We start from the raw sequence: 16,662 nt of genomic DNA, 5'->3' as shown, positions 1-16,662 counted from the left end.
TGAAATGAGTCTGAAGCAGGAATTTCATTTAATTTGGAAACTTTTGGATGAGGAACTTGAAAAAGCAACATGTACAATTTGTTCTTTGTCCACCAAAATACAGCCATGTTTTTGGTTAGCCTATAAAACCACAGCAATTTGTTCAAAAATGAAGTAATGCATTACTTTCTCATGAATAATTTCTTCAGGCTTCTTTCTGATATTTTTTTTTCATTTAAAAAAAGAATATTGGAATTGTGCTTGACTGTAGGCATACTCTAGCCTACTACTTTACTCTACTAGCCTCTAGCCTAAACAAACAAAACTTGTACACAGATACAAATTAAGTCCGCAGACTTGTGTGTGTGTGTGTGTGTGCGCGTGCGTGCGTGCTTAAAGTTAAGCACATATGTACATGTGTGCAGGGTTGGGACAACCATTACAAGGTAAAAATAAAGCTAATGAACTGGTGTTGCTCCCAAAGGAATGCAGATTTTTCAAATGCTAGAAATGAGTTATCTTTTCAGGTATTGGGGGGGAGGGAGGGGAAGCGGGAAATAACTTGAGAAAATAAAAAGTAAGGCTCTTGAACTGCAAAAATAAAATTACCCTTGCTTGCATTTATTTTCTTAGCATTTAAGTTAATAAGTCATATCAAAATATAAAAGGTCTTTCACGATAGATGAGCATTTGCATCCGATTTATCTTTATAAAATTAAAGAAGCTTTTATGAAGATACACATTTAATTAACTTATTGAATACATACTTTGGGGGGGGATTTATGAGGTGGTGCCAGATTTATTCATGTAAAGCATGACGAATCATTTGTGGGGAATTTAGATTCACTCCTTTCCCTACCTGGAATGAGAAATCCTCTTGTATTTAAAAGATTACATAGACTTCAGGGGAAGAAATATAGGAAAACAGGTGTATTATTTTTGGCTTTTTCAGTGTGCCTTTAAGCTCACTGTGATTAAAAAATGGGTGTCTCGGAGAAACATGGCCCTCTTAACTCATGCTATACCAGATAGGGGAAGTTTCAAACAGCCCTTGAGAACTCATCACTTTATTTATATAGCGCCAGTTATATATAAAAGAGGGATGGTGGGTGGTAGTGGAGTCTTCACAATCAATCCTACACATATGCTGTCCTCAGAGAGCAAAAAATGATACTTAATTTTTTTTAATTGCGCTCCAAGTGTTTGGTGTAAGGGAAAGCCCACAGCGAACCTTTCACTGAGAACGATGCGATTTGTCAGAGAAGATGATTCATTATAATCTGACCTTGTGACAAGGTGCCTGGCATGCTGATAGTCTTTGTGAATGTTGTTGAATGGTATCTAATACATCCATTGTGTGCGTCTCTCTCTTTTTTCTGTTAAGTATTTCATTTGATCAGAATAGCCGTTGTACATTACATACAAAGTATTGAATATAAAAATACTATTAATACCAGAAATATGTTGTGAAATGAGTGTTTAAAGATGTACACTTAGCCCTCTCTTTATTTTCATATTGTATAGAAAATACTGTATAGACGATAGTCATTGTAAGCACGAATAAAGCACCCCTTTTAACCTTTTCTTAGTTTACTTGATAACTCTTTTTGTCTGGGAGAATGAAGAAGATTCTTCTGAAAGGTGCGCTGAGCACAGTCCATATCTTTTTAGGTTATTTTTTTAAAACTCTGCCCCACCAGGCTTTTGTTAGTGGATTCTTTTATGAATCGGGGAGTGGTGAGAAATAGGAGAATCCATTGTAAGTGGACAAAGAGTGTGTTCTGCCTTTTCTGTTAAAGACATATAGTCTTGACTCATCATTCCTGTATTGTCTCAACTAAGGGAGTTAATGATATATATTTCAAAGAAGCAGTATATATTAACTGTTTTGTATGTTTTCCCTAAATTGTTCCAGGCACTCAGATCTGAACCCCAGTAAGGCTTACAATTGAAAATGAATATTGTATTTTTTTTTCTTAAATAGACATTCATAAGTCAATTTCTTATGGAGTTTTGGTAAATATCCGTTTGCTTCTAGGGTCTTGTTGCTATCTTGTTCCAAGAAGCCATACAACTCTATTCAGTAATAGTTTTGTTTATCCTTGTAGCAACATTACCTAAATATTGTCTCTGTGCATTTGAGTTCACATTCAAAAAAATCATAATTTCCCCACAATGATATCTGAGATACTACAGTTATTTCTTTTCTTAAGTATAGTGAAATGCTGCAGTATTTCAGATACCAAAGCAGGAAAATGCTGAATTCTTAATGTTGACCACTGTATGGCTAATTGTTCTTCTCATGTATTATTATTTTAAATAACTTCTATAGTTTTGGAAAAAAAGCACAGAAAAGGGAAAAAGCTAGAGGCATAGATTGTGGATAGGTGTTATGCAGGGAGAAGGAAGTAAGGAAACAGTCTCCTTCCCCCTTATTTATGTTGCCTGTGTGCTTCAGCCCCTGTGCTTGCGGGATCACAAAAACTCCTTCCAGTTTGGGAACAACTCACTGGAAAGAGAGCAGTAAGAGGTGGAGAACATCCTGGCCAGACCATAACTCCACTCCCTGTATGCAGGCCAGTGTTACAGAGATTATGCTGGACTCCTTACAAGGCTGTAGCAAAATTCCCCCTCAAGCACTAAGTAGTGAGCTCCTGGAGGCATTGTGGCTCTCCGGAATTATCTTCACTGCAGAGTTAATGTGAGCTGTGACTTAGGCATTGAACCTAACCTAGTTCCTATTTTCTCACACAATTCTCTGGCCTGATTGTGGAGGTGCTTTACACCTGAGCTAGTTGGTCTGTCCTGGGCACACAGACTAAAGAATAAGTGCTTCTTACACTTGTGCTGTTTGCACTCTGGACTTTGAGGGTTGGACTAGATGAAATCTCACGGTCTCTTTCAGACCTAATCCTCCATAATTCTTCTCTGATTCTAAAACACTTGAGTGGCTTCCCCAATTCCTCCTCCTCCCCCAGCTGTGTGGCTGTTCACACCTGAGCTAAGGCTAACCTGGGTGATCCAAACCAAGGTGTGCATCAACTGGGTTAACTCTGCAGTGAAGACATACCCTGTGATACAGGAACTTCATGATGCCAACTGGCAGAGGGCAAAAGGGGTGCATAGGTGTTTACAGTGATCCTCTCGGTTTGATGTCTACATAATAGTGCACCAAAGGGTGTCATGTGAGGACTCTGTCAACAGTCAGTAACACGCTGGTTATCTAAATCATTGCAAGATGTATGCATGGATGATATTTATGGATTTATTTATCTATACTGAAAACTATGTTCTTAAGATATGTGAGTTAAGACAGATCACCAAAAGGTGATACACAGGTTTTGTTCAGGCACGGTATAGTAGACACTTATCTCCCTGGCTGAACACTGTTTATTGCTTGTCTTACAATGTAAGTCTATTTCCATACGGAGCCACCAGCTAATCAAGACTGCGAAGTCAACAAGAGATCACAAAATCTGCAGGAAGGAACACACAACAGGAGGGTGTCCTCTTTGTGGCTAACATCAAAGAATTAGTCTGGTATATCCAGAGAATGCAAGGGGACACACGGCATCCTTTGCCTAGGGAACAAGCTGCTAGTGTTCTTGTTTTATGAACAGAGGGTCATAGCCAGCCAGATGGTTAAACGCTGAGGGGGGAACTTTGGGTGAAATAACCTTTGAGACAGGAGAATGTCCTGTTAGTTAAGTAGAGGCTCTGGAAGGCATGTTAAGATTTTATTTTACATGTAACCAGTGTGTCTTCCTACTTGCTATTATTTTAATTTTCTTTTCTTCGTTAAATAAATTTATACTTTTTTCACTCTAAAGAAATCTAACTGCTATGAGCTGAGCAGAGTGCTGATCCTGAGGTGAAGTTGGTAAGCCGAGGTGTACTGTTCCTACGGGATCAGTGGGTCTGCAAATTATGAGAGGATCCAGTGGATAAGGGGCTGGACACCCCAGAGGACACTTGGAGGACTCGGGGGTTGGAATGTGCCTGTTGCTTACCTTCAGAGAGACAGCAAAGCCTGCGTAGGTGGAGAAGGGAGTCAGGGAGCTGACTCCTGCTGGCACAGATGTGCCATTGTGCTACGAGCAGATGGAAGAGAGGTCCCTCACAACCCTGGGTACCACTGAGAAGGACCACAGGCTCTGAGACACAGTGCCTCTGAGCTCCTCTCCTTGTAGCCCCATTCTGCTCCTCACAATGAACCATACCTTGCAAATGAAATTTTTAATACATGTAATAATTAAATATTTCAATAGCTATTAAATAACAAACAGTCCCCTTCTGACCCACTCTCAAACTCCTCTCTTCAGGCAAAATCCTGAGAAAAGAGATGGGTCATTTATGGTACCCAAAAGGGTAACAAACTTGGACTGTTTAGGTCTAGTGAGGGAAGCACATTCCAATGTCAAGCATTTTTCACTGAGAACTCTCCAGCCCCCAGTCAATTAAATCCTAGGGTCTGTTCACTCAAGCAGCTCAGCTATCATTGTGGATAATGGGGGGAAAGACAGACAGCCAGACAACTGGACAGATTTATGGAACTGAATACTGTAGCAATATTAATTGTAGTTTATCAAAAATTATAGTCATGCACTTAGGTAAGGGATATTTTAAAATGTACTTTTATTCTAAAGAAACAAAAATCTTTTTAGTTAGTCTCATTATATTTGTTTTTGATTCCTTCCTCCATTGACTTTCTTTATAACTTAGCTAAAGATAAATGGGAATTTAAAAGGTCAACTCTGAGATGTTTGAAAAACAGAAAATGTAATTTTTAGTTGACCCATCCAAAAATCACCTCCCCTACTTGCCCTATTTACAGAATCTCTTCAGTTATCTGAAGGGTCTAATCAAATTGCAACACACTCCTCACTGCATGGTAGCTTTTATCCACTGTAGAGAGAATACTTAAACTATAGAGTGTGTTTATTTATAAGGAGATCTGCCATAGGGAGAAAGTTTGTTTTAACTGACTCGGCTAAGAAAACGTCAGTATTTAATGTAGAAACTAACCCAATAGATTTATATTTACTTTGTGTACAGCTTAGTACGATGCAATATCCTCACCACTCCCAGAACATAGGTAAGATATTAGCTTGCTTTACAGGAAAATTGAAATTGTTTGAGAAATAAAGCCTTATTACATACAGTATATTAAACTTGTCAAATAACATTTTAAAAGGTCAAATCAATTTTCTGCTTTCAAAAATGGCTTTAGAAAGGCAAAAAGAGCATGCAGCACTCCTTAATGTATGTAAAATTGTTTACAGTTTCCTGTTTCTGTAGTCCACATTTTGTATCCTTTGATAATAACTCAGTAAGTGATCTCTTAGTAGTGGTATACATTTTCTGGGTGGTATGATGCAGTGTAAGTAAAATTTTTCTATCCTGCTATGGATGAACTTTGCTGCAACTACAAAAGCTGACATTTGGAATTTGAAATGAAGTGGTAACTTTGATACTTATGTACTATTAATGCTGAAACATTAGTATTGCAACAAAGCAAGCTGAGGGCTTTCTAACGGACTCTGTCTGCGAGGTGCAGTACCCCCTCAGTTCCCACTGAAAACACACTGATGGTGAGAGTTGCTGACACATGCACCTCTCCTGCTCAACCGCAGTGTTTTTTCAGACAATAAAGGTGTGGAAAGGTTGTCTTTATTTTTTGTGACTGACGGGCTGAGTTCCTGTTTGAAACTATTATTCTAATGCAGCTGGGATTTGAATTATATTGCTAAGCGTGTTAAAGCACCTAGAACCTTCCATAGACATTTTTTGTCTGAATAAATAAAATATATTGTAGATATGTGATTGATGTGATCCCAGTGTGAGGTGATTCCTCAGCCAGAGCTTGCGATGTCTCATTCCTCAAGTGTGCTGCAGCAGCAGCCGCCAATCCACAAGCCAGGACTGGGGCAGATGACAGCTATTTAAGCCTGTCTGCCTCATGGTGTCACAGACTGCCCAGCTTCCAGCCTGCTCCTCTTCCTCTGGATTGCTCTGACTAGCTGGCCCTGCACCTGCTCAGACTGGATCTGCCCTGGTCTTAGTGAGTCACCCAGCAACCACCTGACATCCAGCTCTGAGAGCCACCAGGCATATTCCTCTGCTGATCTCAGCCTTCAGCACTCTCCTGCCATGGCTCTTTGGCCCAGGGAAGTTTGAAGGACACCTCCATCTGCTTTTCTGACTTAGCTTTCCAGTGGCCTTATCTGGATCCACTACTGCACCAAGGATCCATTACTGCACCATTTCTTCCTTCAGTGGCGTCACCTCCCTGAAGCTCTGGGCTCAGTTCTGTTCCTCTGAGCTTTCTTTTTCTCCGTACTCTCTCTTGCCTTTTGGCTAACTCTCTCTTTAACTCCCAGGGCAGCCCCACCCTCCTCATTACACCAAACTAGGGCACACCTGCACTGGAACAGGAGAGCTGGGTCTGATTTCATTTAATGGGCCAGTTACCCTGTTACAGACCTTCCCATTCTCAAAAGTGAGATGAGAGGCAAGAGAGAGTAGGGGGAACCTTTTTCAAAGGCAGGTCTTTTTCCTTATTTTTCTAACCTTCCAAACACCTACCCAGGCTACATCATATACACCCCAAAATAAAACACATTTCCTTCAAACATTTCACCTGATACATATATAACCAAGAGTTCCCCAAATGCCTCCAAGTTCTCAAACTAGTCCTTGAGGAAGACAAATCTCTCTTCTCTCAGCTCTGTGATATAGCTAGTCTCCATTCCACTGGGCCTTCAGTTCTGTTAATTCCCTTCTTGATGTGTGTGGGGGGGTCACATTAACCGTCCAAGTATGCCATATGTAAACCTGGAAACAAGGTAGCTGGCCCCTTAGCTAAACTGAAGCCGCTCTCTATGGCAGTGCCTCAAATCAGGCCATCCTTTTCACAGAGGGTTTTCTACTATTCTGCCCCAATCCTGGAGAAGCTGTAGATTTACATTTCATCAGGTGGCTGCAAACCTAGTTTTGAATACACTTTTAAACTCACAATCAAAACAATGCCATCTTTAATGTGAGACTTTTGATACACCATTTCTCAAATTCGAGCTTTGAAAGTCTCCCAAAGTATTTACAGAAATCTTCTCAAGTAGCTAGAATAGGATTTTGGAAATCCAGAGACCTCATTTTATAATGTTAACTATGCCACTGATGCTATTTATCTTCTCTTCTATGCCACTGTTTCCCTCCTTATAAAATGGGGATAATTATACTTAAGCGCTTCAAGATCCTTGCATGAAGCACACTTACATGCAAAGCATTCCTGTTATAACTACTGATAATTCTGTTTTATTAATTCAATTAGATTCTTGTTTATTCTTTTAGAAAAGGTAAAACAATACCAGGTCAGAAAACTGTACTTATGGTTCCATTGCTACTAAATATCTTATGTCCACCAGTTTGGAGAATATAAGGAGTCTTGAGCTAATCTTCAAGCTTTGGGTCATAGTAATTGAATGGGTGACAGGGGATGAATCACTTGATGATTACCTGTTCTGTTAATTCCCTGGCAGTGGCCACTGTTGGAAAACAGGATACTGGGCTAGATGGATCTTTGATCTGACCTGGTATGGGCATTCTTCTGTTCTTAATAAAGAATACTAAGTCTGGTATAGTTTAAGTAGGTCTCATTACCTCAACTCAATCTCATGCAAGGCTGTAATAGTGATAGTGGCAAAACTACTGAGAACAAAAACCAAATCTGATAAGGGGATATATTATTTTAGAATTTTTATTTAAAACATGGACGAATGCAGTAGTATGATATTCTTAGTCAGCTCCTGAATTCATCTAAATGAATATTTACTACAGGTAACTAAAACCGGTTGGAGGATGGAAGGCAAAACTTTTTCAGATACTGATAGAATCCCTGTTGAAATGGTCTTTTTAATAAAATAAGAAAAGTAAAATATATAAGGTATATTGCAATGTATTAGGTGCCATGACAATAACAGGGAATTGGTCTTGACAGGCTTCCAAGACTACACTTAACCTGCACTTCTCTTCTATACCTAAATTATTTCCACTGGTCACTGCTGAGAGCATATTACAATGTATTAGGTGCCATGACTGTAATAGGGGGTTGGTCTTGACAGAAATCTAAGACCTAATTGTTGACTTGAGCCTGCAAATGTGTACACGAGTAACTTTAGTCATGTGATTAGTCGGTGTGGAGTCAGTTGCTGTATTTAGGCTTAGGTTTTGTTTTTATTATTATTTTTGCCACATTCTGTTTGTATGTATAGTAAATACTAACTTATGTTGATTTATCCATCTAGTTGTTTCTTTACAAAACCCAGGCTTTTAAGCCAAGTAAAGTTTTTATGATTTATAACAAAGATACTGGAAAACCAATATAGCACCAGAATGTGGCGGTGTTGTGATGTAAAAGAAATACATGGGGCTACGTCTGGCTGGAGCCAATTGCAGGATTGGAGACTTACTGACCTCATCAGAGAGGAAAACTATTGAACTGGATGATATAACTACTCAGTCCTAAAAAGAAGGGTAGTAGTAATATGATTAACTTTCTGAAGATCCCTTTCACATTCAGCAGAGAACACTCAGAGAGCAAATATGAATGTTTAATAATGTAAAAGAGTGATCTGAAATTCCTGTTTTGATTGGATGTCTTCAAAAAGATGTGAAATGAAATGGACCTAAGTCTGTATATACAAAGGCTGGAGTGGGAAATTTCACTTCCAAACATAAAAGTAAAGATATTTTAAATTTTATTTTGTATCCAAGCAGATCGTTAAGAATGGTTCTATATACATTTAAAATCGAATTTAAGAAAACTATACCTCTACTATATTATGGGAAATAAACCTAAAAAAGACATTTAAATTCTATTTTATTGTTAAAATGTTCTTTCCTGAGCAGATGGAACTTTATTTAAAAACAAACAAACAGACCACAGGTGCAAAGTAAATGCATCCAGTCATTATGGGGAAAAAGCCTTGACTGACTTTAGCTGACTGTGAAAGAAGATTTCAGCAGCTACCAACGAAACAGAGGGTAATTATATAATTTTGAGCTGGTTTGTTAATAAATTGTGCATCTGTTGCATGTTGGGCTACATTCTCTGAAGTATTTTAAAAAATCAACATATTCATTCATTTAAACTTTTAAGAAAGGGGAGTTAATTCACAATAACGTTTTCCAGCTGAATTAGTGTCATTTATAGGTTTTCAGGATTCCTAAAAAGAAATCAGAATTCATTGTTGAAAATCAACTTGTTTGTGCGTTATTTTTTGGCTCTGCCTAATTTGAAAATTCAGCACCAGTGAATATGCAGGCTACGAAGGTATTAAAATTACATCAAAGAGAAATATGCAGTGTTATTTTAAACTTGTTTGCAGTATTGCTAATAAAAAATAAAAGAGATTGAAAACTAAAATTATACTTATTTTATAATTCACTACTTCAAAATCATATTAGTGACTGCTATTGTATAGTGTTTGTTTGCAATTGTCACAATTTCCCCATTTCAGCCTGCTTCCCAGGCTTGAGTCAATAAAATAAGTTCAAGGATATCTAAGTGGGTGACCAGAGTTCTAGTGAAAGTGTACAAATACTTCAGGTCACTGGAATTTAGAAAAAAAAAACCCTGGCTTTTTAATATCGTTTGTAAACCAAATCAGAATGTTTGGATTCTAGATTATGGGTAAAAACCACAGTACAGTGTCTCAGACATTGGAATAACAAGCAGTTTTGACCTTAATTATACTGTTTTATACAACATAATTATTTCAACACTTTTTTCAAATATCTAAACAATTGTAAAAATTGGTTAGTTGGAACACATTCACCATTAACATAAGTGGAGACAACTTAGTTGACTTCAATGAACTGGGCCTGTTTACACCAGAATTTGGCACTTTTATAACTGAGGTGTGTTTTTTGTTTTGTTTTGATTTGCTTTAATCCTGCCCAAAATATCCCTGTATTGTAAATGGGAGATTCTGCTACAATTGTGATATATATGTTTTTCTGACTGCGTGTATTAAATGATCATATTTTATTATTATTTTTAATCTACCACAGCATGAACTATACTGTGACTAAAATGAGGTTTCGTGTACTGCTGAAATGGCAGTGGAACTACTCCTAGAACATAAATCTTTGAAGGCTTGAGACATAAAGTAGTTTTGCACTAAAATCCCAAATGCATTTTTCTCTTTGTGTGTGTGTCTGCTTCCCATCCTCTGTCTAAAGTACTGGTACTAACATAATATACTGTAGATTAAGGTTCCAGAGGGCTAAAGTAAGCTTGAAGCTTCGCCTCTAGCCAAATACTACCATTGTGCTAATCTACAGTTTATAGTGATCCATCACAAATATTTACAAGTACGCAAAGTGCAGCTCAAAATTAAATAGCATATGGGTACAGTTATCCCTGTTAAAATGGCCAACGTGCCTTGTATTGTGTATGAAAGATAACTGGACAGGTGGTCATCTGTCTTCTCTGAGCAGAGACAGCTAGTATTTTCCTTGGGCTTCAGTAGTACTTTTCTGTGTAGTGTCACCTACCAGCTGATATCCTGCTTGTTAGTATAATCTAAAGTATATATTAACCCTTCCATCTATTCGTCTTTAATGTCTTGGATGATGTATCACACTGTCTGTCTGTAAGCACTTTGATTTAATTTTTTTTTAAAATACTGACTACATGTATCTTATCATGTACTCCTTGTCATATCATTTACAGTGATGATATTCAGCAGCTTTCGGCACCAGATATCAGGCAAAATGTTATAGGTTATAAATTATATAGTTTTAATGCCTCACGATATTTGAGTGTGAGAGAATGTTTCATAATGACTCTTGTAGCTGTTTAACTCTCCACACGCAAACACCCCACCACCTTTTACTCATTGAAATCTGAAAGGACTAATACAAAATTAAAATAAGATTGTGTTTTGTTTGTGCATGTCAGCCAAATTTCCTGAAACTTTATATTTATTCATTTTTTTCTGATTTGAGCAGATCTTTGTTCTCCTCAGCTTGATTCAGAAGAGTTCTATATCCTTTCCTTCAACAGATAGCCAGTAGCAGCCATTATCATGTAGTGACTCCTTTTCCTTAAAACTCCATTACCTGCTCTACCTAGTAGCCAGATGGTAGTAGGTCTTAAGGAGTGGGACATCTGTGATATATCTGAAGGATTCACTCGCCCTCTTTTTATTTGATGGATGGGGAGCAGACTAATGACCCAGAGATAACTGGTTTCAGTTAACCTGGTGGAGTCTCTGAAAAATGAAATGATTCCATCATGCTTTAATTCTGGCAATACCTATAGCTAATTATGACCAAGAAAAATAAGACTGTCAAGTCAACTCCTCATAGTTCAAAGAAGTAGTGGTAGAGCCACCAATTCAATTAAGTCAGGTTAGCGGAGCAGACTATGCCTGCAGGCATTAATGGCACAAACTTCACAGTAGGCATCCCTCACCCAATTTGCATGAATTTTCTATTTAGAAACACTGGCATTGCCATTCAGGGTCAGAGCAGTGATTCATCTAAACCAGTAATCTGACTCTGTTAGTGGCCAGTACCAAATGCTGCAGAGGAAAGAGCAAGAAACCTTACTGTAGATAGTGATACTTGTCTAAGGCCTGGTGTACACTACGAGTTTGTAGGATTTAGTAGCATTAAATCGAATTAACCCTGCACCCATCCACACAACGAAGCCATTTTTTCGACATAAAGGGCTCTTAAAACCGATTTGTGTACTCCTCCCCAACGAGGGGATGAGCGCTGAAATCAACATCACCATTTCGAATTAGGGTTAGTGTGGATGCAATTCGAAGGTATTGGCCTCTGGGAGCTATCCCACGGTGCACCATTGTGACTGCTCTGGACAGCACTCTGAACTCGGATATGCTGGCCAGGTGTACAGGAAAAGCCTCAGGAGCTTTTGAATCTCATTTCTTGTTTGGCCAGGCAAGCTCATCAGCACAGGTGACCATGCAGAGCTCCTCACCACAGGTGACCATGCAGTCCCACAATCAAAAAAGAGCTCCAGCATGGACCGAAAAGGGAGGTACTGGATCTGATCACTGTATGGGGAGAGGAATCCGTGCTATCAGAATTTATGTTCCAGAAAACAAAATGCCAAAACATATCAAAAAATCTCCGAGGCCATGAGGGACAGAGGCTTCAGCAGGGACGCAACACAGTGCCGCGTGAAACTTAAGGAGCTCAGAGAAGCGTACCAGAAAACCAAAGAATCAAACGGATGCTCCAGGACAGAGCCCCAGACATGCCACTTTTACGCTGAGCTGCATGCAATTCTAGGGGGGGCCACCACCACAACCCCACCCCGTCTGTGGACTCCGATGATGGGGTACTTTCCGCCATGCCTGAGGATTTTGCGGACAGGGAATATGAGGAGGAGGATGAGCTTGAGGAGAGCACACAGCACACCATTCTCCCCGACAGCCAGGATCTTTTGATCACCCTGACTGAAATACCCATCCAACCCAACAAAGCTGGAGAAGGGACCTCTGGTGAGTGTACCTTTTTAAATATAATACATGTTATAAAAGCAAGCATTTTTTATGATTAAGTAGCTCTGACGATTTGGGATGCATTCGTGGCCAGTACAGCTACTGGAAAAGTCTGTTAATGTGTCTGGGGATGGAGTGGAAATCCTCCAGGGACATCTCCATGAAGCTTTCCTGGAGGTACTCTAAAAGCCTTTGCAGAAGGTTTCTGGGGAGAGCAGCCTTATTCTATCCTCCATGGTAGGACACTTTACTATGCCATGCTAGTAGCAAGTAATCTGGTATCATTGCATGACAAAGCCTGGCAGCGTATGGTCCCCGATATCCGCAGGAGAGAGATATCATTTATGGTAACCTGGTTGAAATAGGGGAATTTAATTAAGGGGACATTCAGAGGTGGCCATTCCTACTTCGCTGTTTGCCTGTGCCTGAAAAGAAATCCTCCCAGCAGTTAGCCATTGGCGCAGAGCTGTTTGTGTTTGGCTAGCAGGGATCTTTTGTGATACTAGCCAGGTGGTGGGGGAGGGGTAAAGTGATCATCCCAGAAAATTGGATGGGGGATGGGGTTAGTTTGGTTTCTGCTGCTGCATGTTAACAGGAAAACCACAACAATAAATGGCCAACTCAACATGCATTGCTTGGTAGGAGAGAGGAGGGTGCTGCTGTTATGAAGGTTGCAGAAGCCGAAAGACTATGGCTTATCGTGGCCGCCTGCAAGCCGAATTCTGTTGCCCAGCACTCTGTGTGTGATCTCTAACACCAAAGCCGCAGGCACTCAATATAAGGTGCAAAATGCGACCTTGTACCAAAATGACATGTGCTATGTAATGTGAATAGTGTTGTTCACCGTGAAAGAGTATAGTCATTGTTCTGTAAAATGTACCTTTTAAAATACTTCACTCCTTTTTTTTCCTCCAGCAGCTGCAAATGTTTCAAGCCTCCCTCCTCTGTCCCAAAGGCTATCTCAGATAAGGTGGCGAATAAAATGCACGCACGATGAAATGTTCTCTGAGCTCACGCAGTCATCCGGCACTGACAGAGCTCAGCAGAATGTGTGGACGGACACAATAGCAGAGTACAGGAAAGTGGCCGATGAATGTGAGGAGAGGTGGCGGCAGGAAGATCAGAGGAGGCATGAGGCAATGCTGGGGCTACTGCGGGATCAAACGGACAAGCTCCAGTGTCTTGTGGAGGTTCATGAACGGCAGCAGGATCACAGACTGCTGCTGCAGCCCCTGTTTAACTGCCTTCACTCCTCCCCAAGTTCCATAGCCTCCTCACCCAGATGCCCAAGAATGCGGGGGGGGGAGGCTCCGGGCACCCAACCACTCCACCCCAGTGGACAGCCCAAGCAACAGAAGGCTGTCATTCAAGAAGTTTTAAAGTGGCCTTTTCCTTCCCTCCTATCCTCCTCCCACAGCCCACCTGGGCTACCTTGTGAGTTATCTCCCAATTTTTATAATCAATTAATAAAAAATACATGTTTTTTAAACGATAGTGACTTTATTTCCTTTGCAAGCAAGCTGTGATCAAAGGGGGGAGGGTGGGTGGCTTACAGGGAATTTAGAGGAAACCCGGGGCCGGGTTTTTATCAAAGAGAAACAAACAGAAGTGTCGTACAGTAACCTGGCCAGTCATGAAACTGGTTTTCAAAGCCTCTCTGATATGCAGCGCTTCATGCTGTGCTCCTCTAACCGCCCTGGTGTCTGGTTGCGCGTATTCAGCAGCCAGGCAATTTGCATCCACCTCCCACCCTGCCATAAATGTCTCCCCCTTACTCTCACAGAGATTGTGGAACACACAGCAAGCAGCAATAACAATGGGAATATTGGTTTCGCTGAGGTCTGAGGGAGTCAGTAAACTGCACCAGCAACCCTTTAAATGTCCAAATGCACAACCTACCACCATTCAGCGCTTGCTCAGCCTATAGTTGAACAGCTCCTTACTACTGTACAGGGTCCCTGTGTACGGCTTCACGAGCCAGGCATTAAGGGGTAGGTTGGGTCCCCAAGGATAACTATAGGCATGTCAACATCCCCAACAGTTATTTTCTGGTCTGGGAAGTAAATCCCTTCCTGCAGCTGTTTAAACAGACCAGAGTTCCTGAAGACGCGAGCGTCATTAACCTTTCCCGGCTATCCCATATTGATGTTGGTGAAACGTCCCTTGTGATCCACCAGTGCTTGCAGCACCATTGAAAAGTATCCCTTGCAGTTTATGTACTGGCTGCCCTGGTGGTCCGGTGCCAAGATAGGGATATGGGTTCCATCTATAGCCGCACAACATTTAGGGAATCCCATTGCAGCAAAGCCATGTAGTATGACCTGCACATTTCCCAGAGTCACTACCTTTGATAGCAGCAGCTCAATGATTGCATTGGCTACTTGCATCGCAGCAACCCCCACAGTAGATTTCCCACTCCAAATTGATTCCCAACTGATTGGTAGCTGTCTGGCCTTGCAAGCTTCCACAGGGCTATTGCCACTCGCTTGTGAACTGTGAGGGCTGTTCTCATCTTGGTATTCTTGCGCTTCAGGGCAGGGGAAAGCAAGTCACAAAGTTCCATGAAAGTGCCCTTACGCATGTGAAAGTTTCAGAGCCACTGGGAATCATCCCAAACCCGCAACACTATGTGGTACCACCACTCTGTGCTTGTTTCCTGTGCCCAGAAGTGGCGTTCCACAGCATGAGCCTGCCCCAGTAACACTATGATCTCCAAATTGCTGGGGACCGCGGTTTTAGAGAAAAATGTGTTCCTGTCCTCATCGCCATGCTTCCATCGCCTCCTCGCCTGGTTTTTTAGGTTCTGGTTCTGCATAAACTGCACGATAAGGTGCGAGGTGTTTGCAATGGTCATAACTGCTGCGGTGAGCTGAACGAGCACAGCAAGCATGGAGCCATGGCGTCTGCTCGGGTAATCCAGGGAAAAGGGCGCAAAATGATTGTCTGCTGTTGCTTTCACGAAGGGAGGGAGGGAGGGTTGACTGACGACATGTACCCATAACCACCCGTGACAATTTTTTGGCCCCGTCTGGCATTGGGAGCTCAGCCCAGAATTCCAGTGGGCAGCGGGGACTGCGGGAACTGTGGGATAGCTACCCAGAGTGCATCGCTTGGAATGTCGACACTTGCCATGGTACTGTGGACGCACACCACCGAATTAATGTGCTTAGTGTGGATGCATGCACTCGACTTTATACAATCTGTTCCCCAAAATCGACTTCTGTAAAATCGGAGTACTTTCATAGTGTAGACATGGCCTAAGAGATGTAGGATTGGATAGAGGAGAAGTTCTGTGGTCAGTTAGAGCTAGGGAATGGAAGAGGGGAAGCCCTGTGGGACACCCTCACCAAAAGTGGATGAGGAGAGGAGGAAGACCCACAGAAGGATCAATAAGACAGGTAGGATGAGAACCAGGGAGGAGAGAGTCACAGAAAACAAAGGTGGACAAGATTTTGAGACTGAGGGAATAAACTCCCTATACAGAACTCTAACTAGAAGGCCTAGACTCTCCTCCTCACTTGGTGAGTGCCAAAAATTTAACATATATTTTTGTTAAGAGTTAGTTAATAAGAGTCTCATCGTTGTGGCTGCATTTTTCTTAGTAACAAACATGAATATAGCCAGTTTGAAAAGGAGTATTAAATGGACAAAATTAATTTTTTTATCAAGCTCAGGGACATGAACTTTATGAAATTTCAGCCCTAATCAGTCGTAGGCAGAGGACTTGTCAAGATTCAGATTTCCAATAAACATGAACATTATAAGGTAAAAGTGAACTGTTCAGAGATTCTGTCAAATTAGCTTTAGGAGTAGGAACATTAATATTAATCAGGAAAGTGGTGTCACATTTGGGAGTCCTTGTTAACAGCCAAATGAAGCATATTATAAAAGGATTGAAATATGTGTTTTAATGTCTTAGTACTGGATAAAATGATTATCATGGGATTCAATAAAGGAGAAGATAAAATTAGATTGCTGAGAAGAATTAACAAGTTTTGCCAACGTTTTACCTGGTTAATTGCCAAATAAGTAAGGGCTGTGCTTGCAAAATAGAAGAGGTGGAAGCATGTTGAGGCCAAAGAACTGCTTAAAATAACCTTCACTTGAAAGTTTCTTAATCAAAGAAATTCCAGATGACAAATCTTTT

General features: G+C 40.8%; 1 protein-coding gene across 4 annotated transcripts in view; it reads left to right on the top strand.

Annotated features, from left to right (window-relative positions):
- The window catches only part of ROBO1 (roundabout guidance receptor 1), an 872,802-nt gene that overhangs the window by 522,962 nt on the left and 333,178 nt on the right, over nt 1-16,662 (top strand). The gene's annotated exons all lie outside the window — the stretch shown is intronic.

Source organism: Lepidochelys olivacea (assembly GCF_965140295.1).
Source record: "Lepidochelys olivacea isolate rLepOli2 genome assembly, chromosome: 1".
In the NCBI taxonomy this organism is placed as follows: Eukaryota; Metazoa; Chordata; order Testudines; family Cheloniidae; genus Lepidochelys; species Lepidochelys olivacea.
Note: the sequence above shows the minus strand (reverse complement) of the source record. Positions and strands in the feature narration are given on the sequence as shown.